The sequence below is a fragment of the Meleagris gallopavo genome, chromosome 6 (assembly GCF_000146605.3).
Source record: "Meleagris gallopavo isolate NT-WF06-2002-E0010 breed Aviagen turkey brand Nicholas breeding stock chromosome 6, Turkey_5.1, whole genome shotgun sequence".
NCBI lineage: Eukaryota > Metazoa > Chordata > Aves > Galliformes > Phasianidae > Meleagris > Meleagris gallopavo.
This window is the reverse complement of record NC_015016.2, coordinates 37,307,422-37,332,498: the sequence shown is the minus strand read 5'-3', so window position 1 is coordinate 37,332,498 and position 25,077 is coordinate 37,307,422. Positions and strand designations below refer to the sequence as shown.

Here is a 25,077-nt window from a genome sequence, read left to right as displayed (position 1 = left end):
CCTCGAGCCTTACAGAAGACCTGCCTCAGTTGTTCTAAGGCTGGAGTGGTGCTAAGGCTCAGCACCACTTCAAGAGCTCATGCTGAGATGCTAACTTTGTGAATGCAGTGGTAGATGTTGCTGGCCCTTGCATTGCTTGGCAGTAGGGTCTTGCATGAATGCTCTCTAATCTGGGGGTTGATATTCCCAAGGATATTTCTGCAGTCATGACTGAGTCTGATAAGCAAGTATGGTGCAGCTTCTCTGAGCACAAGATTGCACAAGGACATGGACTGAATTGAAAGGTTTTATATCAGTGGAATGTTTCAGGAGCAGAAAACTAAAGTCCTGATTACTATTGATGTGCATGGGAAAGAGAAAACTCAGATGCCTGTAACAGCATTAACATATTCTCTTGGGACATCAGACATTGTGATTATTGAGCACTGGCGAGAGAAAGGGCACCAGAAAGGTACTGAGTAAAGAATTATTGTAGAATAATAGAATGCCCTGAGTTGAAAAGGATCACAAAGATCATGTAGTTTGAACCCCCCTATTATGTGCAGGATTGCCAGCCACTAGACCAGGCTGCCCAGAGTCAAATCCAGCCTGGCCTTGAATGCCTCCAGGTATGGGGCATTCACAACCTGCTTGGGCAACCTGTTCCAATGTGTCACCAACCTCTGAGTGAAGACCAATCCAACTGAGGAAGGTCAGCTGCAGAGCAGTTTGAAGATGATACCCATCAAACAAAACCTGCTGAAGGAATGTTAATTTTCAGGATGTGTACTGAAGAGCTTTGGTCAAGCAAAATAACTTAATGGAAACTTGATGTTTAATGCCAGGTGCTTCCAGCACCTTTTTTTAATCCAATGTCCAGTTCTACAAAACCAGGCTTTTCATTTTATGAAATTATGGCTATGAGCACCATATTTCCATTTTAGAGGAGAGGTATTGGTAATTGCCGGGAAGTCATGCTCAATCCTCATTCTCAGAATTATCAGTGTCACGATGTGTGTTTGATATACGATGAATTCTGAGTGCTATTATTATTTTGAACACGCAAATACACCTTGAATTTATATTTCTCCACTGCACAGATAGCTTGTGGAATGCTGTAAAGTTTATAAATCATTGTACTCACACACTCCATGTATTATGCTATATTATATAGAAAACTAGTACGAAGAAAACTTTATTCAAACCACTACTTTACATTTCTGTGGGGAAAAAAGTTAAAGCTGGAATAAAAGATGCCAGATGCAACTGGGTTTTATTTATTTATTTATTTAACCTGTCATATTATCTTTTCTGAAAAGGCCACTGAAATTCCTACAAAAATGTAGTAGCCTCCTGTAGGATTTGCTACAAAATTATGAGCTGTGGAACTGAAACATCCTGATATCATGTCTGAGAATGACTGTGCTGTTGGGATTAAGTGGGCTGGGTCCCAGGCAATAGGTCTTCACTCTGTGCTTTTTTCAAAAGTACCAAAAATGTTTGAGACCAAATGAATGTTTCGTACAACTTTATTATTATTATTATTATTTTTATGGCTAAGATTTAGATTTTATCACCTCATAATGTTAAAAATGTATTTAACTTCCTGCTGTACGGTTGTGCTCGTGAACAAATAGTATCCAGGGTTCTTTGCTAGTGATTGGAAGGGTCTTTAAGTCAAAAGTTCCACTGAAACAGGTCAATAGGAGCAGACTCTCTGGTTCTTGTGTCAGTTTTCCACCATGCTTTCCGTGTAATATTAAGACACTTCTGTACGTCCTTATTCCAAATGAGAAATGTTCACTTCATTTCTAGTGCAGTCCTGGAGGTCTGCTGCCTTTTCCTGCCTTTTCATTGACCTGCTCTATTCTGAAGGCCATTCATGACTTTCTCAAATGTGGTTCTGAGTAGGTCAGGTACCTTCTCTGCCTGTGTTTCTGATAAAAATATTTGACATCAGTCCCTAAGGCAGAGCCTGGGTCTGCAGAGGGTGCTGGGTACAGAGTGTTGAAAAAAAGAACTGACTGCAGCAAAAATCAAGTGGTCAGCAGTTCCTGAGGACAGGCCCTTGAGCTCTACCATTTAAATACCAAATCAGATCTTTTCTCTTGTTGTTTCCACAAAAAGGGGTCCAATTCTGAAGAACAAAGCACAACATAGAATTACACCAGGAGGAAGCATGAAGGCTTTGTATACGGATCCTCTTTGCTAGAGCAGGGTCTTGGTTTCTGTTAAGTACTATTTGTGTATGTCTGTTCTGAACACATTTCTTTCAATGCTTGAGCTTCCAGATCCATCAGGAGTCACTACATCTGTATACAGCATTTCTTACTGCTGAGGATGATCTTGCTTGCTTCATAAATTCTGCTCTATAACCTGTTGATACCGATTTCTAAATTGTGTAGCTTTTTTTAACTTGTGGCAAGATCTACAGTGTCACTTAACATGGGACATCCTTATGAACAGTTCTAGCTGATCTAGAAGGTTTCAGGTCTTTTATAAGCAGGTAGCCTCAGCTTCCAGCTTCTCTATAGAATCATATCATAGAATCATAGAGTGGCCTGGGCTGAAAAGGATCACAATGATCATTTAGTTTCAACCCCCCTGCTGTGTGCAGAGTCGTCAACCACCAGACCAGGCTGCCCACAGTCACATCAAGCCTGGCCTTGAATGCTTCCAAGGATGGGGCATCCACAACTTTCTTGGGCAACCTGTTCCAGTGTGTCACCACCCTCTGTGTGAAAAACTTCCTCCTAATATCTAACCTAAACCTCCCCTGTCTCAGTTTAAAATCATTCCCCCTTGTCACTATCCACCCTTGTAAACAGTCGTACCCCTCCTGTTTATATGTTTCCTTCAAATATTGGAAGGCCACAATGAGGTCTTCCTGAAGCCTTCTCTTCTCCAAGCTAAACAAGTCCAGTTCCCTCAGCCTTTCCTCATAGGAGAGGTGCTCCAGCCCTCTGATCATCTTAGTGGCCCTCCTCTGGACTCACACCAAGAGATCCACGTCGTTCTTGTGCTGGGAGCCCCAGACCTGGACTCAGTATTCAAGATGGGGCCTCACAAGAGCTGAGTAGAGGGAGACAATCACCTCCCTCTCCCTGCTGGCCACCCCTTTTTTAATGCAGCCCAGAACACAGTTGGCCTTCTGGGCTGCAAGCATACACTGATGGCTCATGTCCAGCTTCTTGTCCACCAGGATCCCCAAGTCACTGCAGGGCTGCTCTCAAGGGGTTCTTCTCCCAGTTTGTACAAATATCTGGGATATATATATAGATCTATATTTATATTCATATATATATGTATATACACATATATATAAATACTACAGCTTCTCTGTTTTCTGGGCTTGCAATTTGAGCACTTCTGATTGCAAATGTAACACTTCAGGTATACCTCAATCAGTGTAGTAATGGTTAGGGACCAGCTAACATTTTCCTAAGCAAGCAAAAGCACACAGCCCACAGTCTTTCCTATCCAATCTGGAAAAGGCAAAAATAGGGAGGTTTGGGTAGAAGAAGGATATAAATACTATGAAGACACAGGTTGGGGAACTTTCCCTATAGAAGTAGGATACTGGTTAGAACTGGAGATTTTCCAAAGCCAGGGTGCCTTCTGGCTAGGCAAAATAGACACTGTCACAAAGGGCCAGGTGTTGCCATCTGCACACTGAATAGCCTTTGCTATTATAAGGAGTCTCACTGAATGCCATTTACTCATGTATCCCTATTGAAATTAGTCACTGAAATTAATCTGAGTAGAATATGTTGAACTAGGCCGTGGGATTAGTCACATAAAATTGTTGCTCTTTAAAATGGATTTAAACACAGACATATAGACCAATGCAATGCTGGTCCTGAGAGCTCATTGTTTTGAGGGGACTTGGGATTTTTGTGTTGACTGGTTTTTGTTGTTTGTTTGTTTGTTTGTTTTTTGTTTCAGGAGGTGTGGGTGAATGAGAGAGGAATTGTCAGGGGAAGAACAAGATGATTATTTTTCTTTCAATTCTAATGAGAAAAGAAATGGCTTAGAAAAGGAGAAGGTTTTCCCCTCTTAGATGCTGCCTTATTCCAGAGATTTCATGTGTATATGTGTTATAGCCCCCCAAAAAGATGCATATCTTTTGCCTGGGGTGAGCTACTCTTGAGATTTCTGAAGTCAGGTTAGTACATTAACACCTTAGATTTAGATAGCACACGGCTACAAGCAAATGTCTTTGGATGATAGAAGCAAATCAGACACTGCTTTTGTATGTCACAGGAGATTATTCTATTTTAGTGCTATGCCCTTTGGCTTTGCAAATGCACCTGTAGTGCTCTTGTTGTTATTGCAAAGAATCTTGGTAGAATTAATTTACTGTAGTTGTTTTGTCTTTATGAATAGCAAATATTAGACAAGGTTGTACCCAAACAGCTCTTCATACCTTACATGTACTGTTGCAGCAGCAGTTCATGGATAGGAAAGGCTTCTGTTCTGTAATGCCAGCACTGAATTCATCAAAGTGGTTCTTCATTCACAACAGAAAATTTATGGAAGGAGGAACTGATGTCTGTATCTGGTCATATGGAAGATGAATTGTAGGAAGTCTGAAGATTGTTCACATTTCAGCTGCGTGAATCTGAAAAACAAACAAAACAAAAACCAAACAGCTGATCTGATTTCATGTCTCTGATGTATTATTTCTGTTAGAATAAACATCTCAGAAAGCTCATGGTGCTTCCATGGCATTGCTATCACACTGTGGCAAGCTATTAACCATTATCTGCTGTTTCAGGAACAGGGACATTGGTCTATCAAGTACTATGGCAAATAATTGTCACTTGGAGTCTTTTGAAGGGTAAAAAGGAGATACATATATTTGAACTCTAAAAGTTTCAACTTTACAAATAACTCATATCTCCCTTTTATTATCTACAGAATTGATTTCTAAACATTTTTTTCCTTAGTTTTGACAGTTTTTAATTATTATTTTTTATATGGCATTAATGATGGTATCATGCATCCTGATTATAGCTGCAGTATGCTGTAACACTCACTGTGCCTGATGTAGTCCAATTCTGCTTCACAGGAACAACAGGAAACAAGATAACATAACTGCAAATTAAGAAAGAATAGAAAATAGGAAGGCTGAGATCTATGATTAGAGTAGTTGGCCTTCTAATAATCTTACCATTACAGAAAAGCAAGTCAATCATATGAATTTATTAGGTGTTCTGTGATCTGGCAAACTTCAATCAATGCCAGCTGCTTAGGTTGTAGGTTTTTGGCTTTCTTTTTCTTTCTTTTTTTATTTTTAATCGGAGTGTTCTTGGAGCATTGCATAGAACAGCATTATTTAAGCCAGAATTTTTTAATGGTGTAGTAAGTGGAAAGGGTGAGGTAGAGAAATAAAAAGTGGAAATAAAAGAAAGGTGTTCAGAGCAGGAAAATACTAGGAAGTTTTGTACTATAATGGTGCTAGTATTTGGATACAGTTGGTAAGGAAGCAGCCTGAAGACCTGGTTTGGTTTGTCTCATCATCGCTCAGGATTAGTAATGTTATGGGTTCTGTTGTGTCAAGGTAGATCATAGGAATGTGGCATTAGGCCAAGAATCCATCTTGTCCAGCACGTTATCTCTCAAGCAGCTAATGGCAGAGTATAGGCTAGTTTATAGATTGATATTTCTCCTGAGAGCTTCCAGCAATCAGCATTAAGGATTTCTCCAGCTGTTACTGAACTGTTGTGCTTAACGCTTCCTTGATGTGGTTTAATCCCATAAGTGAAACTCATTTCCCATAGGAGCCCCTTTAAGTTCTGCAGCACAGTGTTGCACTAGTTTGGTTGCAGATGCCCCACCAGGGATGGGCAGGAAGTGTGTTCTTGAGATTCATTGTTTTCAAGCCATTTTTATTAACCATCAGTGACAAATGAAAAATGCAAGAAGGGATTTGCTTATTGTCTTATTACTTGTTTTTTACCAGGAGCGGCCTCATAAGTAACAGATAAATATGATTTTGATATACAGATTTTTTTTTTCCCCCCCACATTCCATACTCTTTGCTAAATAGCCTTCCTGTGCGCCATGTACTTGAGTCATCTCAGAGTGTATTTGCAGGTAACAGGCTTCTCTTACTTCGTTCCTTGAGCTGCATACCTCAATTACTTTGGTGCACTGGGACAGGACATAGCATCTCACATTTTTATATTTTACATCCATTATTATAAATACAATTGAAAATTTTAGGTGGGGAGCCTAAAGTCAGGTAAATCAGGCAGGTATTTGGTGTTAGTGATGGCCTGTGGTATATGGGTACACTGTGAATACAGTACCATGATTTCTACTCCTGTCTGAATTAATGGGAATTGCAAATGCTGTGATTCTGAAGACAAGGCATTCATGGGGAAAGCAGAAACGCACCTGAAGGCTGACAAGTGGACAGACACATAGATAAAGTTTTAATGCCCTTCAGATTAAGATCAATAGTCTTGTGAATAGTCAGGAGGCTTTTGTTTGCCACTATAATCAAAATATTCACATTCCTACAAGCACTGGCTGTTTTTTGGTTGTTTCTCATTTTCTTTTTTTCCTTTAATCAGCATGAACTGGATTTATCTATTTGTTTATTTATTAAAAAGGTTGTGATAGCCTCCCTGATTTCAGCTCCCTGGGCATGCACGCAGGTAAACCACAACTGTCAAATTTTATCCAAGTTTCTAACAGGAACGAACTCTGCAATGCATATTTTACCTCGGAGCAATTCAGCTGTGCAAGGTGTACCAGCACTACGCGTCAGCACAGATTGCTGCACTCGCTGCCAGCCTGGATGAGAAGATGAGGACTCTCAAAGCCCGGCTCTGCAGGAAAACAGCGTTGAGGCGCTTCCCTGATGCGTGTGGCTGCAGTGCCCTCTTGTGCGAGTGAGCGCTGACGAGCAGAGGCTGATTGGAAAGGTTTCCAAAGCTCCGCACCTGGCTGCCAACGAAGGAGGGAAACCGCAGACAAAATCCTCTTCCTGCTGTGGCTATTTGCGGCTGTGTTTTAGTCACCGATCTGTTGGGTTGCGGAGTTGTTTTGTTCGGTTTCTCTGATGTGATATGATATGATATGAGGATAACCCTCGGGCTTTTACAGCTTAAGATGTGCTTTGCATTCTGCAAGTATTTTGGCATTAGCTGGAAAATGTACACTTAGTATTTCTGTTGTGGTGGTGCCCATGAGAACTGCTATGGACAGGTGCTCCCGGCTGTGGTCAGTGCTGTCTCTGAGTTATGGCCCTTGCGGTGCTGTGAAGCTCTAATTGTGCAGCAAAAAAATCAGTAGCCAATTCAGGTTGATATTTTGCAGGAATGAGAAGGCAGATTTCCTCCTCCCTCTACCCCAATTTGTCAGCTGCACTTCATCTGTCTCTGAAATTAAATTAGTTAAATTAGTATGTCTTGATGGGTCAAAAAGAAGAAAACTTCCAGGGAAAAAAAAGGGCACAGTGATCAGAACTAAGTGAGCAGGACAGACCCAGGAGGGTTTTGACACATTATCATTTGAAAATGGCAAAGCGAAAATCTGCTGTGACTGCAGTGTTTCCAGACTGCTATAAGCCCAGAAAAATACCTGCTTGTGCAAATAAGTTCAACCGTGACATACAAAATTCAGGGGGATCTGTGCCAGTCCTTTGATCAAAGGAATGTTGATTATCTAAAATTATAGCCATCCTTTTGCGGATATAATTCATGACAAAACTCTTGGGAGCGTTAGTGGCAGGGAAGCGAATTGTTACTTTATGACCAAAGCAAGTATGAAAGCAAGAATGTCATAACATTAGCAAAAAGAAAAATCCAAACTTAGTTCCTTGATACAGATCATTTAAATGTATAGACCTAAAAAGAGAAAATCAAAATAGATTAGGAGAAGAAAAAGTGTGGTACTCAAAGGACTTGGCATGGGCTTTTTAGCCTTAAGTACTTTGATTTCCATTGAAATCCAGACAAAAAATGCAGCATCTCTGCAGTCAGTGAAAAGGCAAACTGTTTTATTTTTTTTTCTACCATGTTCTTCTATAATCAACATGAAGGTTCAGAAACCTACTTTGCCTTATTTTAAACATTATATTCTAAACATTTTCTTCAGATGTTATAAATTGTGCTGCTCCTCCCTGGCTCTGCTTACCTGCCAGTCTGCAGAGCGGAGGTTGGAGAGAGAGAGATGCAAAAATGAGGAAAGAGTTGCTAAGTTGAAATGCAAACTAGGCTGAGCTGTGCAGAAAGGAAGAGCTAAACAGGGTAAAGGAGGAAAGGGATGGTATTCTGACTAGAAAATAGATGTGGTATGCCAGAAGATGTGCATGAAAGTACCTAGGAGTAGAGCTTGGTCACCCCTATGCTGTCACCCTGCTCCCATTCTTCAGATCTGTTGGCTTGACCTAACGCATTCTCCAGTCTGCCATTCCTGCTTCTTGTTGGTCCTTACATGGCATAAGGCTTCCACCTGCAAGAGCCATCACCAGCCCATAAGTGAGGGCATTTTGAGATCCAGCTGGATTGGTGTCTTCTCAACTTCCTGAGGCAAATAGTGCTCGTAAGCTAGGGCCCCATAACTGAAAGGAACTGTCAGTTTCATTGCTCAAGAATACGAGAATGTAAAAATGCATTTGTTACACTCTGTACTTACTGGATTCTATTTCTTCCATGCTAAGTACACTGATTATATATACACAAGGTATTGGCAAAGCCTCGGCCTGCCGGGCAAAGGCTCCCATGAGCCCTCAGCACTGCGACCTGAGAGATGGAGGCTGTCCAGCAGAAGTGGCCCTCCCCTTTGGTTCCCTCCTAGTGCTAGTGTTCTGCCAGCAAAGGCAGCCCAGTGGGAGGCAGAAGCCAACACACACTGACTTCCCTCACCGCCTATCCTTGCTCAGCCAGATATCAGAAGTGGAGCAGGATATAAAATTAGGGACATGAGCTGCAAATGTCCAAGCTGTAACACACCACAACTGCCCTCCTCTGAGCTTCAAGAAGGCTATTAAGATGGGGAAGGTTCTAGAGGGAAAGACGCATGAGGAGCAGCTGAGGTCCCTTGGTTTGTTCAGCTCAGAGCAGAGGAGCTGAGGGGAGGCCTCATGGCCTGAGGAATGGCAGGGAGCTGTGACAGAGGAGAGTCAGGCTGGGTGTTAGGGAAACGTTCTTCACCAGAAGGTGATGGGCATGGAAAAGGCTCCCCAGGGCAGTGGTCGTGGCCCCAAATTGCCGGAATTCAAGAAGCATTTGGACACTGCTCTCAGATGTATGGTCTGGTTTTTGGGTGGTCCTGTGTAAACCAGGGGTTGGACTCAGTGATTCTTATAGATCCCTTCTAATTCAGGACATTCTGTGATTCTATGATTCAGGCTCTTCTGTCCTCTGTCTCCATGCGGGGGTGCCCTAGACCTGCCACTCTCTCTCTTGTGGTGGAGAAGATGGGGTGGCTGCCTGGGCCTCCCAGAGCATCTCCCCACAGCCAGGAGCATGGGTTGGAGCTGTCTGCCTGCCAACAAACAGAAGAGCAAGAGAAGTATGGCACCTGCAGCACTGCAGGGCTTGCTGAAGATGAACGAGGGCCTGGAGGGGAATGCTACTAGGACAGCTGACCCAGATTGACCAGATGGATATTCCATACCAAGTAACATCCTACTCCACAATATAAACTGCAAGGGAAGGGTGGGTGTAAAATTTTGCCAAGGCTGCTGCTGTTTCATGACTAGCTGGACCATGGCCTGCTTATGGTAAGAAAGTGCTTGTTTTATCACTAGTTTTTCTTTGTTTTGTTTTAACTTTTCCCACCTCTTTTATGTATTAAACTGTCTTACTCTCAACACATTGTTTTTCTCACTTTTGCCCTTCCGGTCCTCTCCCTAACCCTGCTGGTGGAGGGTTAGCAAGCATCTGTATTGTGCTCAGCTGCTTACTAGAGTCAAACTACAACACCTTTCAAGAAAGAAGGCTAACAGTATCCTGGGGTCATCAGTGCTTACATGAACATTGATTCTCAGCTGCTATTGAAATCAGAGCACAGCTGAGCACAGCAGCTGGAAGGCTTTGATTTTCACAAAGGCGAAATGATCAGCTAGGTTGTTCATTTTGTTCTTCGTGATAGACATCAGCTCCAGTTGGCAAAGGAAGGAGATCAGCAGCATCCAGGGCCCCCTGGCTCACAAAAGAGTAAAATACAGATCTGTTGCTCCCAGCAAGGTGATGGCTCTGTACTTTACTGAGCTGCCAGGGGTGCTGTGGACTGAACTGTCTTGCAGCTCTATGCAGCGTGTAGAGCTCCAGAGGAGGCCAGCCTCTGTCTATGAGGAAGGCTGGTGCCAGAATGTGTAAAAGCATGGCTAAATAATGGCACAACAGCAAGTGCTTCCCGGAGAAGAGAGCTAGCTGTGCTGAGAGAGTTTGCAGAGGCTAAATATTCTGTGAAATTGTGGAGGTGACTAAAGGCTTGCTTGATCTCCTTAGTCCCACCTACCCTATAGGAGTACCATGTTGGGGGAACAAATTTATGAGAAAATATCTATACATTGTTGAAGACATATTTGCAGATTCTGAGAAATGCACAGTGATAACCTTATGTTTTGCTGCTAAATTCTTTCAACTCTACCTTTTGAAGGAACACCTGGAAACAATTATTTACTGGCAGAAAGTCCCAGAAGGATCAGGAGCCACAATAGAAGTTAGCCTAGAGTTCATCTCTTGGCACAAATGTCTCTTTGAGCTCATGCTGTTAATAACTTCTGCTAGCAACATGCCCAGGTTGAAGTTTTCATGGGACAAGTTGCACTACCTATAGTTATAAATTTTTATTATTATTTTATTATTAATAATTTTAAGTAAGTGCTATATGTTAGCTCTAAGGTGAAGGCAGATGGCTTCTGAAAGAAGGGTTTTTTTTTTTTTCATAGTAAGCAAGCAGTACCTGCAAATAGTACATGTAACATTGCTTAATTTCAAAATGTCACAGGGCAAGGACTGGTCACTCTTTTATTTGGACTTTTATTTGAATAAGACTGAGTTTTAGCAAGGTTATTCTATTCAAATGACAAGTGAGAGTTTCGTGGCAGACTTAAGGGTATTTAGTTAATACATGTTGATGTCTGTTTGTGTGGATACATGCATACAGCTAGTGGTGACATTCATGGGGAAAGGAAGGCACAGGTAGTTTTATCAGGCCAGTGCTTCCTGCAGATTCTCAACTGTACCAGCATTTGCATTTTTACATTTTAGGCTTGGGTCTACGCAGGATCAATAATGTTCCTTTGGTAAATATTTGGGCATTATTCATTGAGTTATTCAGAATATGAAAAAGGAGTTCACTGATATCAAAGGAAAGAGAACGTATGAAGTCAAGAAGCAGTGCTTGTGTATAGCAAAGCCAAAAAAATATCAAAGACAAGTTTTTCAAAACGGGATACTTGATTGTATTTACTATTTTCTTGTTTTGCCAGCAGAGGGCAGGTTTGTGTCATGAAATCTCTTTGCTCATTTTGTCACGTATGAACATAATAAAAAAGTCTCTTCTGGTGGTAGATCCCCTTGAAAATTTTATCATATATATACTTATTAGTACAGAATAATAAAAACCAGATGTAATCCTGCAGGTAACCTTGAAGCTTGCTAAAAATCTAGCCCCAAAATATGTTCTTGTTTTCTAAAATCGTGAAATCATTACCGATTCATTTATCCTAATGCATTTCTTCTCTGCTTCTATCATAATAAAATATCTAAGATGTTTTCAACATCAGATTCTTGTGAAGACAACCAAGTAGTGCACTCACTGTTTCTGTGACCTGAAAGGTGGTGTTCTATTAATGCTATTTTATATCTATTAATACTCTACATATTCTATTAAATTAAGTTTTACCAGTAAAAAGCAAATATAATAAAGACTCTTAGGCTAAAGATGTTTTAAAAATCATACACATATAATCCTGGCATGCAAAACACTAAGGAAAAAAACAAGTTGTTACATCACGGTAACAAGTCCCAGCAGGGTTAACCGCATGCCAATGTTTGTATAATTCTTCTCAATGCCATTTTGGTTTCAAAGTGACATGTTGTGGCATTACCAGAACGGGACGTTCTGAAGCAAAGCAAGGCAATTGCTTTTCTAACTCGTGTGTCAACCCCAGGAGTCATGATCTTTCTGCTGCAACTATTTCATGTTGTGTTGCTTATGCATGCATCAACAGGACAGTTTAAACTCAACAGAGGATGCAGTAGTTTATGCATCTGATTTTTGCATCCCATCTCTTCTGCATTTGTCAAACATGTGGTTTTCAGCCTTGGATTTTATGTTTGTTTCAGTTGTGATTTTGCATCTGGTGCCCTCAAATAACATAGTACTGAAAATACACATTTTTGCAGTCATTTATACCTATTGGCTGCTGTTACTGTTCTATACACTTCACACACTAGCACTCTTGCTGGTTTAGAGTTGCATTGCTTTCTATGCAATATGTTTTAGTTTTCCATAATTTTTGACAAGTAAGGACTAACACAGTAGTACTGTGCTTAAATCAGTGTAATCTAACATTTGAACAAGCACCATGGAACATGACAAGTATAGACCACTGCCAACAAGCCATGCAACACTGTGTAAGGAGTTTTCACCTAGCAGCGTTATCCAGGATAGGACAGTTATCAAACTGACTCTGTAGTTTCACATCATCTCTTCCTAAGGGAATGACAGAACTTGGCTTTGCATTTGGACATTAGCTCTCACTCCCTCCAAGTCAGACTTATTATGAAGTTTACTGTCTGGATGATTCAGTAGTGTCTAAGGAGAAAGCGAACTTCATCAAGTCAGGAAGTATAGCCCCCAGTTAGCTGATGAAATGTTAACGAAGGCTATAAATAGCCTCCAGCATATAACTGGCGTGGCCAATATTGAACCCAGGTCTCTAGAGGTGGAAGACTAGAAAAACCAGCCCTGGGGACAAATACCTTTTCTAACTCCCATCACATTTCTAATAGTTACTAGGGCAGAATAATGTTTTGTGACCTTTGGGTTGTCCCATTACCACAACATAATCTAGCTTTGCAAGCTTTGCAAAGGTCACTGTAAAAATAAAAATATTTCCTGCTGTGATCCATACCCTCAAACTCAAAGAAAAGGAAATATCTTAATAAATGTAGTGACATTTGCACTATAGGGCACAGTGCAAAGATCATGAACCATTATTCTGCACTAGTAATAATGTCACAATTTTATTCTTGCCCAGTGGTTATTGTATGACATTTGTGCTCACAGGGAAACTCCTGTGAATATCAGTAACTTAAAATTTATTGCCTCAGGGTCCCGTTGATCTGCCATTAAAGTCGATGGAAGCTTTGCCATTTGTTTACCAGTAAGCGGGAAAAGGATTGACCTAGCATATCTCATGATATATTATATCATTGATATTATTTTAAACAATTATTTTTCTTTTACTTCACTAAAAAGTGGATATTTGTCAATGGTTTTATGTCCAGATGGAAGCCAGTTATGACTAGTGTCCATTAGGAGTCTGTCTTGGGACCAGTGCCCTTCAACTTTATGAACAACACAGACAGAGGCACTGAAAGTACCCTTAGCAAGTTTGCTGATGACACCAAGCTGAGTGGTGCAGTTGACAAAATAGAAGGAAGGGATGCAATGCAAAGGGGTCTGGACAGGCTTGAAAAGTGGGTGCATGAGAGATTTAACAAGGTCAAGTGCATAGTGTTGTACTTGGGTTGGGACAATCCCAAATATGAGTATAGACTGGGAGAAGAACCCCTGAAAGCAATCCTGTGGAGACAGATTTGGGGGTTCTGGTAGATGAAAGGCTGAGCATGAGCCAGCAGCATGCACTTTGCATCCCAAAAGGCCAACTGTATCTTGGGCCAGCAGGGAGTAGGAGGTGATTGTCCCCCTCTACTCTGCCCTCATGAGGCACAATCTGAAGTATGGCCTCCAGGCCTGGGGCCTGCAGTACAGGAAGGATGTGGAGCTGTTGGTGTGTGACTAGAAGATGATCAGAGTACTGGAGCTCCTCTCCTATGGAGAAAAGTTGAGAAAGTGGGGTTTGTTTAGCTTAAAGAAGAGAAATCTCAGGGGAGACTTCATTGCAGCCTTCCAGTACTTGAAGAGAGCATATAAACAGAAAGAAATTATTTAATCAAAGGGTGATGAGGTGTTGGAACATGTTGCCCAGAGAAACAGTGGGTGCCCCATCCCTGGAAGTGTCCCCTGGATGGGATCCTGGGAGTCTGATCTAGTGAGTGGCAGCCCTGCCCATGGCAGTGGGGTGGGAACTCAGTCTTCAAGGTCCCTTCCAACCCGTGCCATCCTATGGCTCTGTGACTGACTCTATGAAAAAGCACCTGTTTATTAGATCCTCTATGAAATGCATATTTTAAAAGAACACAACTCATTATGCCCACGAGAGCTGCTGTGGTTATATTTGCTTAGGACAAATTATATGATGAGACTTTCTGAAAAAAAAAAAAAGTAAGTCATAAAACTTTTTGGTAGTTATGCAATTATTTGTGGCTTGGGAGACAGATGTTACCTAATATGTCTTCACTATGTTCTTATGTGATGGGTAAATAACTGTTCCCTCTGTTTCCTTAAACAGTGAAATAGACTAGTTCAGAAATTTCTGGTTGAGTTGGGGTGATACAACAGAATCTATAGAATTCTTAATGATAGTAGTAACAATAAAGACTTGAGCTTCAGAAGTGTGGAAGTTCTTGGCTTTGTCTTATGACTCTGTTCTTATGCTAGTTATTTGCAAATGTCCTCGAGCAAATACTTTTTAAGCTAAATTATGTCAGCCTCGGTCAATCTCTATGAGATTATCACTGAGTTCTTGGAAGTGAAGGTGGAAGGTTTGTATGCAATTGCAATTCATGTTGGTATTGGCCCCCATCTAGAAACACACCTTAGGTGTACTGTAACTCTGACAATATTTACCAATCTGAGAAGAACCCCACCCCTCCTACTATGTTAAAGAGAAGCCTATCTGAAGTAAAGGAAGTATTTCCAAGCTCAGTTAATAGTAGGATCATTTTATTAATTGTTTTGGATTACACAGTGCTTGCCTCTGCTCTGGCGTCACTGTGTGGGAGATAAATGTTTTTTTCCTTCCATGGCTTCAGTATTTGTCTGCAGCAGAACAAAATGCAATGCCAGTTCTCAGGGAAGTACATGGCTGTTTGTTATTTCTTAAAAGATTCTGGTGGCTAAAATTATCCTCAGCTGCAGGGGATGGTTCACGTTTACAATTTGAGGAAGAAGGCAGCAATTGTATCGTTCTGCATGCCTCCTCCTAATCACTCCCCTGCTACAGCTGGGTTTGTGGTGTGAAAAGTCTTCTGGTGCAGTGGGATGTGGGTAGGAGAGTGTCCTGTGGAGATCAGCTGCACCTAGAATTCGAGCTTTGGTGAACTCAGCAGGTGGGATCTGATGTCAAAATTCTGCAGTCTCTTTGAGACCCACCGAGCCATCCTCAGCTGTCATGTCAGCCTGCTGCTCTCTGTTTGAAAGTGAAGTTCAGCCCCATCTTTGAACAAACAAAAGCTAGGAACCACTCCTATGAGTCAATGCATCCAGTGCATGAGACTGAGCAAGTTCAATAGATCAAGGAAAGACACGCTCTAGTTCTCAAAAGGGCTAGAGCTAAACAGCACAGCCTGACCCTGTATTTGTTTTTCTTCTCCTTGTCCCAGCCAGAAGCACAGACAGGCTTGCAAGTCTGTAAGCAGCTGAGTACAATTTTTCCTGTGGGTGGTAGTATTTAGAAAGTGTCCCGCCTTGCCTGCTTTTTTCAGATTGCTATCACCCTCCCTTGATGGGATTATGAGCTTGGCTTCTCAGAGGCACTGTCTGCTCCAGCTGGCTCAAACAGGGAGCAGTGGTGAGAAAACAGGATGGGGGGTGACTATAGCTGTGCTCACAATCTTCATCTGGGGGAGGGAAGTGAGAGAAAGATATGAGGATAGCACAAAAAAAGTCATAATTCTCATCCCCAGTGAAATTCCTTTAAATACATGAAGGAAATGACCAGGGAGCAGACAACAGTCATGCTTTTGTGACTCATTGTCATGTTTTCAGCCAGTACCCTTTCAGTTTCCTCACTGCCTGCTGTCCCTATCTGCTTCTGCAGAAAACTATCACAAGAATTGGTCTCTTTAAAAGTGTAATTAAGGAATTAGCATTGCAACAGGTGAAGTTTGAAAACACACTAAAATCATTCAGAGAATTATCTTTCTTTTTGAAAAATAAAACCATCACTGAAGTTAATTAGGACTTGGACGATTGAGGTGCTTTCATGAGTGCTTTGGTCCTTTAAGATTTTGCCCCCGTCCTTCGAATGGTTCTTATCACAGGGTGCCTATAGAGGGGGGTAAAGTACAGTCTGATCCCACAATGCGTGGCTAACTGGCTTACTTCTCTTCCCAGTTCCTAAAGAAGGAAGACCTACAGAGGAGAAATGTTCTGAATGTCAGTGGGATCCTTAGAAGAGCAAGTACATCTGGAGAAGTGGCCCCTGAGGTACTATCCTGTCTTCGTTTTGGTGTGTTTTCTTCAATACCTCCTAGCTAACTTTGTTAGCAGCAAGCTGTTAGGGAGTTCTGAGGATACTGGCTTTGAAATTTATTACAGACAGTAGAGCCTGGAGGTGAAAGGCTGTGTAACTTTGTAGCATCCTCATGAAAAATGCTGTTAAAACTGATTCTGCTATGGGTACTTTTGAAAGCTTGACTTAGCATGTCTTCAGTTACAGCCATGAATGCCTTCAGCTCTGGGGCTGGAGTTTTACAGATCAGCTTAGTCAGCAAGGGAAAGTCAGTCTTCTAATTTGATAGCCTTTAATTATATACATATACATATACAAACACGTAGATTATCTGCTACCTCCTACTGCAGAAGTCTCACTGAAATTAATGGGTTATTCAGAGAGTAAACTATGAGTAATAATGAATAATGTTAATACTCAGCATGACTAATGGTGGTAGGAGGGAGAGTCTTAATGGCTTAGACAGGAGGGTCTGCTGGGAGCCAGCATCTGATCTGCACGAACGATGACTTTTCAGAGTGGTGGTGTTCACTTGTTATTAATCATTAAGTAGCAGCACCCATCTTATCAAAGACTTCTTGATCTCTGTCTTTGTGCCTTTCACAAGGCATCATTTACATATATGGCAGAAAATGAGTCATGTACAGGCAGTTGGTCTCCTAATCCCTTTTCTGTTTAGTTTTAGTGTGATCTACATCTTTTAAAGCAAAGTTTTATTTAGACATAATGTTTCAAAAAGTCTGTGGCAAAGCCCCTCACAAGAGGCTTTTTTCATTCAGTGTAGGAGAAAGCATGAGATGAGGAACTGATTGAGCAATAAGAAAAAAGCAGAATGAGATCATGTTTCAAAAGTGCTAACGGTTCCTTGTACAGTGCTGTAGAGTCAATCTGACTCTAAGCCATATTGTAACATATTGGTGCGCATGGAGGACTTAAAAAGCTGCTATACAATTAGCAACATCCAAGAAGAACAGAAGTTTTAGAAGAAGAATAAGACATGGATTTATTTGTCCTGATATGAGCTGTTGGACAGCCAGCTCTCCATAGATATGACTGAGTTTAAGTCACTGAAACAAACTGGTAGTGGAGTGGGGAGTGCTACTGTTGAGTGATTGACAGTAAAATGAAATCTGCTGACCTTCTGTGTTTCTGTAAGTGCAGTTTTTTTGGAGAGACCTGAAATGTAAGTTCTGTTGAGATGAGGAATGAGGGAATCAATATTCCTTTTACAATACAAAGAAGTCCTAACTCTTTTAAATGAATTCTAAAGAGATGTGTCCCCAGATTCAATTCAGTTCCTTTCTAGACCTTATTTCTAGTTCTTGTCACTACCTCTCCATCTATGGCAGCCTTCAGTTTTCTCCTGATGGATTTTTCAGTAGAGTATTATGCTTCTAATACAAAAATGTGGGAAACATTAAAAATTTAATACTCTGTAGAGGTCCTTTGGTAGATGGACCCTAGGAAAATGAGGTCAGGAGGTCTGGGAAAGAGACAAGGGTGTTTTTCAAGGACTTGGCCTGATGTGCCATTTAGATTCTAATATGCCATCTAATATTGACAGCAATAATAAGTCAAACCGAACAGGTATGTTAGATTGTGGATATTAAAAAACAGGTCATTTCAGGCTATCTAAATTGCATGTATTGTCTCAATGATTTATGATGAGACAGAGCAATGTTTAATAGTCTAATCTATTAAATGTCCCTGCTGGGTAAGAAAAAAATATATGGGCTAAGGTATGAAAAGGACTCTGTTGGATTCTACTACTGTGTAATTAAAGCTCACATCAGAGTAGATTCTCTGTTATGGCCACATCAAAAGCTAAGGTCAACATTTTCTCAGCAGTTCTGCAGTGTGAACAAACAACAGAGACTTTCTTGCAATCACTCAATCCATTCTCATTCTGTTTTTATATTTTATGTGAATTCAAGTTTTCAGATGCTGTAGGCTAATATAAAATAATACTTGTGCTGTCCATTCAAAAGGAGATGGAAGCTAGAAACTGGATCATAACTAGCTTCTCAGGGATGTAATTTTAAAATAATTCTTGCTTGTTCTCTTCTTATTGTGGCATTGGCTTAAAGTGGATCAGGTTAAATTTGGTTGTCAGAGTCCTGTCTGTCTGGTGACCACAATTTTGTCTGTTGTCTGGAGGGTAGCTAGAGGGTAACTGTTAAGGTGGTGTGGATTGCAGTATTGAGTTAGTTACCTCAACATGCTTCTTGCATGAATTTGACAAGCGTGGCGACTCCTTCTCTGTTTGACAGATTAGATGAATAGGCTACCAAGCAAGATACATTCTTCTAAGAAGAAAATGGAGCAGGTTGCCTGTTGTGGCAGCAAATGTCAGGCAGAGTGATGTTACAAAACTGATGCGTAATCTGGATTGATGGAACATTTATTCCTAGGCATGCAAGAATGGAAACCTTTTTTCTTTTTTTCTTCCTTTTTTTTTTCTAAGAGCTAGCTAACAGCAGGCTTGCTAGAACAACAAGAATGTTCTTGTTGACTTAACTGGAAATTGCATTGTGTCTCTGGTATTAATAATGCATGATATAAATATGTAACATCTCAAAAAGTCAGCGGCTCTATTGAGCATTTGCATGTGTGAGCAAGGCCAATAGTGCATCAAAACTGCATCCAGATCTCTGGAATCCAAACTCTACATAGGCAGTGTCTTTTCTTGTATGGCAGAGATTCACTATGAACATTCACTGATATTACACTGACACAGTGAATGAATACTAAATACACTCTGATGTTCAAAAACAGTTTAGTTTACTTATGGCAAGTTACAGTTTGGTGTTTCTTCTGGAATCTTCTCTGAGCTTTAGAGCAAAGCCTGTGTGTGGTTATTTAGATACCATCTACTTGTCAGTCAGTGACAAATTAAATTATCTTCTAAACAAAGCTGAAACATCAATATGTTGAGGGGAGGGAAGATGTTCGTTTTTTATCTTACTTAATTGTTTACCTTGTTTTATCTTGCTAAACAATTGAAATGGAATCAAGAATCTCCATTGCAAAAGAAAAATGTGCAGTTAACTTTCATATATGTTAACTGCATCCTTCCCCCTTGTGATGGGGATCCCTCTGTATGATACAGATTTGTTGATATTTGCTAACTTGTCTCTTCATTGTATCCTCTAAGCAGAAGAGACCAATACTGCAAGTAAGAAAGACTACTGATACCTTTGGAATTATACATCCACTGCACTGGGAACAATGAAGAAATCTTTCTCACGGTGTATCCTTCTGCATCTTTTGGAAGGAACAAGCTGCTTTCAGCCTGCTTGAATCACCACCGAAGTCTTGAATAAGCAGCCTCTAGGAATTTTGCTCTTCATACAAGGCTTCCCATCTGATCCTGTAGTATTCAGCCTTATTTTTTACTTTCTAATGGAGTTAAATGAACATTTTGCAGATCTAGTGTTCTGTAGTTCTGGTAGTCTGGACAGCTGTTTAGAGTCTACCAACTGAATAAATACATTTGGAGAAATTGATGTGTTTACTCAGAACAGTTTTCTAATCATTCCAGTGCTTGCACAACATTAACTATAGTACAGCTTTCTTGCTCTGCCTGTCATCATGCTCTTCATACAACAGAGAAAAACAAATCATTCTAAAGAACTTGAGCTGCTGGCTGCAAAAAACCTGGAATGTACACCATGACTCAAAAGAAGACTATTAAGTGTTTGCTGACTCCAGTTGTTCATTGACAATGGACAGATTGGTTCAGGCAAGTACATCTTCTAAGGCTATGGCTAGGCAAGAACTGGAAATAAAACTTTTTTCAATTTAGGCTTCAAACATGTTTGTTATTTGTCCATTTTCTTTTTCATTTTTTGTCCACTTGTCTATTCTTATTGTCAGCTTTTGAGTCTTGTTTGAGAGAGGAGTAGAAGTACCAAAATAATCTGGCAAGATATAGTGTTTCAGATGTGAATCAATCATCCCATCCAGTGAGGAGAATTCTAGTCTGCCTGGTGTGGTTATATGGGGATGGCTGTTTGTGCCTGAGAAAGACAATAACAGGGTGGGATCTTCTTAACCATTGCTGTGCATGAGATAAAAGTTTTCAAAATATGGCTTAAGGAAAAGCTCAGGACTGTGAGTTTTCTGGAAGCAGTGGTGGTTGGAGGAGAGGGTATGAAACACAGAGTGAACTGTGGCAGTCAGATATGTTAGATCTTGTTTTTGAGAATTTTGTTTTTAATGATTTTCTTTGTCAGTGGGGTCAACTGAAGTAGCTCCTGTTTCCAGTCTCTCCTCATGAGTCTGAATGAGAAACAATGAGACTGAAAATAGCTGTGTAGTGTGGCCCAGCATGGTTTGCTGTGCAGCTGCTACCAAACTTCTGTGCTACTGTGTCCAGAAAGCCATGAACCCAAGGTAGGTGGCTGTATTGCTTAGGGCTTTGCAGCAGTCAGCCCATGTGAAGTGCAGGAGCCTTGTAAAGAGGCAGAGATTCCATGTGTTTTTTTTTCAGCACCTACCTGCAAAATGGCAGTCTCTGTCTCATCAGTTCTGAATTCACCTGACAGGAGGAGGGAAGCACCTCCAACTTGTAGCCACTTGGCAGGGACAAAGGCATGTTGCTGTTGTCCTGTTTTTATCTTTGACCATCTGGATCAGGAATGATTCCATTTGACTCCCAAACTGGGCATGTGCTAGTGTAGATACACGGGCATTAATGGAGCAGCAGCTCTCTGTAGCAGAGGCAGTTCATTCTTAAGATAGTTGCTGTAGTCTTTTTAAGGTAAAATTTTTCTGGACATTGTGACTAAGAGAAATGAAAACAGTCATTACCTGTGGCTTGAGAGAAATACTTTTCTGGGTTCCTCACAATCCCTCAAGCCAATCTTCAGTAGAACTTGAAACTTGCAAAACATTTCTTTTGCTAAAAGTAGACTGTTTTCCACCTTTTACTTTTTTTTAATTTTCAGAACTCTAAAAGGAAAAACAACAAACATATTTTTCTCCTTCCCTGCTTCCCCAACTTTTTATTCATTTCTGTTCTTTCAAGAGCGAGGATGGTTTGAAAGGGGAGTTTTAAGAACCTGACTTTTTTTTTTTATTCCAGGCATGGAAACTTTCTCTGAGATGTCAGAAAAAAATATCCAAGGGGATTGTAATGAGTACCATTAGATATCTAGTTAAATAATCCCATATATAGTTACAGAATCCCATTTATAGATATATAGTTCCATAGAATAATAATGTAGTACATATATCTGAACTTGTTTAGGTTTTTTTTTTCCCTACCAAATTAGATAACCTATGCACTGAGTATGAATAAATAGCAAACTGTTTCCATAGTGATGAACAACAAACTGGAATCTGACTTTCTGGAGTGGAAGGCAATGTATATTTAATGATTGTCTATACAATTAATTTTGCTTACTGTAAAACTGATATTAAGGACAAAAAATGAAGAAAAAAAAAGCCTCTGACAATACACAATCTCAAGTGAAAATGTGAGGAAAGATAAAAAAGCAGGCTATGCCCGAACCTTTTGGCCTTTAGGCAACAGTGTTGAACTTTCTAGAAGGATCGCTATTTTAGAAGATAGGCATTCAGTGACAGTCATCTGCCTACTTGCTATTTTCCTTTTTGCTTGTGGAAACTTGCTGTTCAGAATCATCTGCATTACAAGTACACTTGCAGTAATTATGCCTCTGTAGGTCAGATGAGCCATTACCATTTTAGTATTCCATAAAAATGTTTTTAAAGTCTCTGTACCAGTATGATTAGTGAAAGTAAAGTGGATAATCACAGAAGGTGGAATTTTTGTTTCCATCAAAGGAACAGCTGGATTTGCTATAGCAAGTCAGATAACGCTTACTTCATTCTGGCTTTGCTGATGCTGTAAGTACAGGAACAACTATGAACACTGTGCAATTGACTAATGGCTTCACTGGAGTGATTAATGCCCATTATCTACTTTACTTCAGAGTTTGATATTTACTAAACTGATTTTAATACCTTGAAATATGCTGAAACCACCTCAATTTCTTGTAAAATTACATATTGTGAGCAGGGTGGTGATTAGTGCAGGCTGGAGCATGCAATAGGTGATAGTTTGCAATAGGGAGTGGGGCTGCAGATTGAAAAATAACATCTTTGGAAGCTAGTGTATGTTTAAGACACAGCATAATTTTGGAGCTAGCATCTCCCACACATAGAGCAATGCTGTCTTTTTTTTTTTCCCCCAATACTTCACATGCTCTTCTGGACAGAAAAAATATGCAAACAATGGTCTCATTTGTTCCTCAGTAGAGACTCGTGCAAAGAGGTAGAATGTTACTAAATCTTAGATGTGTAAGTGCTATTAAAGCTGATGGGAATGAAGCGCCTGAATGTACTGGATGTTCAGAAGGTCTACATGGCCTGGTTCTACCTTGCTTCAAGATCTGTGCTGCTATAGGTGTTTTTTCAGTTCCAAATGTGTGCTATATTAAAGGTTATGATAGATAGTATGTTTGCCTTTGATGTTGTACTCCTTCTGTGTTACTGTTCTTGTTTCCTTACCTCATCTGACATATTTCTTTCTTCAGTCTGAGCTACTTGCACAACCTTTCCCGCTCCAAGAGCTCCACGTCCTTCCTGTGCTGGGGGCCCCAGGCCTGGATGCAGTACTGCAGATGGAGCCTCACAAGAGCTGAGTACAGGGGGACAATCACCTCCCTCTCCCTGCTGGCCACCCCTTTTTTAATGCAGCCCAGAACACAGTTGGCTTCCTGGGCTGCATGCACACACTGCTGGCTCATGTCCAGCTTCTCATCCACCAGGACCCCCAAGTCCTTTTCCATAGGGCTGCTCTCAAGGAGGTCTTTCTTCAGTTTATTTAAATACCTGGGATTGCCTCAATCCAAGTGTAGCACCCGGCACTTGGCCTTTTACAGAGACAGATGGTTATGGGACAAGGAAAAATGGGTTTGAACTAAAAGAGGGGAAATTTAGGCTACATGTTAGGAAGAAATTATTCCGAGAGCGATGAGGCACTGGAACAGGTTGTATGGGGCCCTGGGCAGCCTGATCTAATAGTTGGTAACCCTGCCTATGGGAGGGAAGCAGAAACTATACAGTCTTGAAGGTTCCTTTCAACCCAAGCCATTCTATGATCTCCACCTGGGATCCTGTATGTTAGATCCTGTTTCTCATCAGTCCTCACTGGCACAGGACAACACTTAATGTGGCTATCTTCCACCCTCTGAAGTAGTTTATCTCAAAGCTGGTACAGTTATTTTGAAGCCCTTCTAAATTCTGCTGGTGTGTGCCTAGCTCTGCATACCAGTAGGGATGCTTTTGGTAAAAAGATAGTACTATTTCCATGTCATACATTGGTAGTTGAGGCACAGAATGCACCTTCTTCAGATCACTGAGAAAAATCTGTTGGTGAGCTGTGAATTTGACTGAATCTGAGTCCCAGCATCTGCCAAAGTATCCTTACAGACTGTTGTTTTCAACAGGGTGGTTTTCATAGAAGCGATAGGGATTTTGCTGCAGGTGTTCATCAAGCTCATTCTTCAAGCTTCAGCAGTTGGTATGGATAGCTTAGCCAGCTTCATTTAGAAGAAAAGTGATTGTAAGCATTGGTGGGAAAAGTCAAACTTTGTGGGTAGCCTGTCCTGACAATACTATGCAATCTTTTCATGCCCTTGAGGCTACAGGATTGGATTTTAGCATCTTTTCCTGTGGAAAAAAAAATTCCTTTTAGAAATCCAATAGATTTTTAATGTGTGCTTTGGTAATGTGGAGAACTAGCATGTGCTTTTTTTCCCCCTTCATATCAGAGGAAGGCAAGCCTGCAGTGAGGCTGTGCTGTTCTGGAGATTCATAGCCAGTGAAATGTGGGATGTATGTGGCAAAATGCTCATGATATCAAGCCCTAAGATGTGGTCTGAATTACCTGTATATGTGCTTATGTGCTTGACAGCTATCTGTATGAATGTGGTGAGCTTGAGTCCTGTGGTCTTTGCTAGGAATCTGAGAGCCAAGTACAGTTTAAACAACATGAAGAATGTGTCTCTGCAAATTCTGGCATGTCTAGGCCTTTCTTCTTGTGCCAAACTGAGACTCCAATCATCTGCATGATGCTTCCAGCACAAATTCACCCTTTTAACCTCTTAACACACCTTGTATATGTGCGTGCATATCCTCACGCTCTAGGGTGAAGGGAGCCAAAAATGGCAAGCACTTTTGGAGAGGATGAGTAGATACAAGTCAAGTGGATCTCCAGGACTCGTAGGTGTCTAGTTCTTAAGCAGGCTAATGGAGAAAATGGAGGAGAGCAATACTTTAATACTCAACGAGTGAGCTATAGAAGTGTGAGGAATCTTCCTGTAACTTGCAGAAGTTAAAATCAGCACACTAAACTTCGTCTTTGTCAGGTTTCTAAGTCTGTAACAAAATAACAGTATTTATATAAGCTTTGATCTTATTTCTGGGGGAAATGGGAAGAAAAAACTTGGTATGGTCAAGAAACTTCTAATTTTGACTCTGATGTTAACCTGCTATGATTATCAACAAGTTTTTTTTTT

The 25,077-nt window shown here is 40.8% G+C and overlaps 1 long non-coding RNA gene across 3 annotated transcripts in view; it reads left to right on the top strand.

Annotated features, from left to right (window-relative positions):
• Nucleotides 1-15,787: 15,787 nt before the first annotated feature.
• Nucleotides 15,788-25,077, top strand: part of LOC104911529 — a 40,314-nt gene continuing 31,024 nt past the window's right edge. The window contains exons 1-2 of one of the 3 annotated variants that reach the window (XR_002116135.2): nucleotides 15,788-15,868; nucleotides 16,414-16,506. This is a non-coding gene — a long non-coding RNA (uncharacterized LOC104911529). Of the gene's footprint in view, nucleotides 15,869-16,101; nucleotides 16,178-16,359; nucleotides 16,507-25,077 lie in introns of those variants that run through there. The other 2 variants (XR_002116136.2, XR_793972.3) reach the window with 2 other exon arrangements.